We start from the raw sequence: 1,682 nt of genomic DNA, 5'->3' as shown, positions 1-1,682 counted from the left end.
AGCAGGAATCACTGCCTGCATGGTGCCATAGGAATCCATGGGCTTCAACCCTGATCTCAACTGCTGGCAAGTCTCAAGAAGTTTAGGTGTACCAGGTCAGCACCAAGTTCCAAAGCTGAAGCCTATAGAGAAGTTAGTGGCAGTGTTCAGGGAACTTGCTTTCCTCTCCTTTGCTTTCCAGCCAATAAATTGTTTTAAAAGAGAACCTAAAAATACATCACATGCTTTCTAATGAATTTTTTTCTGCATACACCATTTCTGTACTTGTCATAGAGCTGTTACAAGAGTGAAATGTTCTACCAGCCACTCTCTCCACTGACATGCTTGGCACATAATGACTCTGAGAGCCTGGGATTTGAATGTCAGTAGATGCAAAGCAGAGCAAACCCAAAGAACTTCATCGCCCTAACAGGGCTGTTGAAAAGCTTCCTGGTTAAAAAAAGTAATAATAATAAAAAAGCCAGTGAAAACTGGTAACTCCACATTTATGCCTGGTGTTATGTGATCCTTCCTCCCTTTGAGTTACAGTGGATACCTTGTTCCACCTTCAGAAAACATCCGGCTCAGGGGAAGGAGGATGTTTGTTCTGTTCTTCTGAAGGAGTTTGAAGCAGAGCCCAGTCTGGGGCCCCTCATGAAAGGCTTCGTGATGCCACGCTCCCCTGAGGAGATTTTGAGGGAATCTAATTTGCTGTGAGATACAAATGAAGCCGTTGACTTGACCAGGTTCTTCCCCTTTGTGGGTAATGCAATCCTCCTTTTAAGCTGGTGGATTCCAGTTGTCCAGTTTTCCTAAGGCACACACTGACTTGTTGTGTGTATCCAGTTATAACGTTAAAAAATACTGAGTGCTGTGACTATCATGGCTGGGTTATTTGAAGCAAGAAATTGACAGAATTTTCAAATTTGATTGCCTAGCAGCAGATTTCTGAGCAGATAATCTAGGTCACCTGGGTATTTTTAAGCCTGATGTCAATCTTTGTTTCTTTATGATGACTGCAGAAGGTATATAAAGTTTGTCTGATTTACTTTTATCCTGGAAAAGACATGTGAGAACTTGCACAAGTCTCATATAAAGTAACCAAATAATGAGTCTTAACAGGACAAAGTATTTTGTCCACTATTTAAAGGATATAAGTTTCATTTGTTTCTGTGGTGGCTACACATTAACTCCAATTTTTGGTACATATGCTGAAGAAAATAACAAAACCTTGAAGGGCCACAAAGATGATTAGAGGAATGAAGCATCTGTCCTATGAGGAAAGGCTGAGAGAGCTGGGACTGTTTAGCCTGGAGAAGAGGAGCCTGAGTGGGGATCTCATCAATGCTTATAAATAGGGCTGGTGGCAGGAGGACAGTCTCTTTTATGCCGTGTCCAGTGACAGGGCAAGGGGCAATGGGCATAAAATGGAGTACAGGATGTTCAAGCTAAATATAAGGAAAAACTTCTTTCCTGTGAAAGTAGCAGAGCACTGGAACAGGCTGCCCAGAGAGGCTGTGGAGTCTCCTTCTCTGGAGACATTCAAAACCCACCTGGACACGTTCCTGTGTGATGTGCTCTGGGTACCCTGCTCTGGCAGGGGGGTTGGACTGGATGATCTTTCGAGGTCCCTTCTAACCCAAACCACCCTGTGATTCTGTGATATCTGTTCAAGATCCCGTGCCTTATATTTATTTAGAGTA

Source organism: Chaetura pelagica, unplaced genomic scaffold, assembly GCF_000747805.2.
Source record: "Chaetura pelagica isolate M959 unplaced genomic scaffold, ChaPel_1.0 scaffold388, whole genome shotgun sequence".
Classification (NCBI taxonomy): Eukaryota; Metazoa; Chordata; class Aves; order Apodiformes; family Apodidae; genus Chaetura; species Chaetura pelagica.
Note: the sequence above shows the minus strand (reverse complement) of the source record.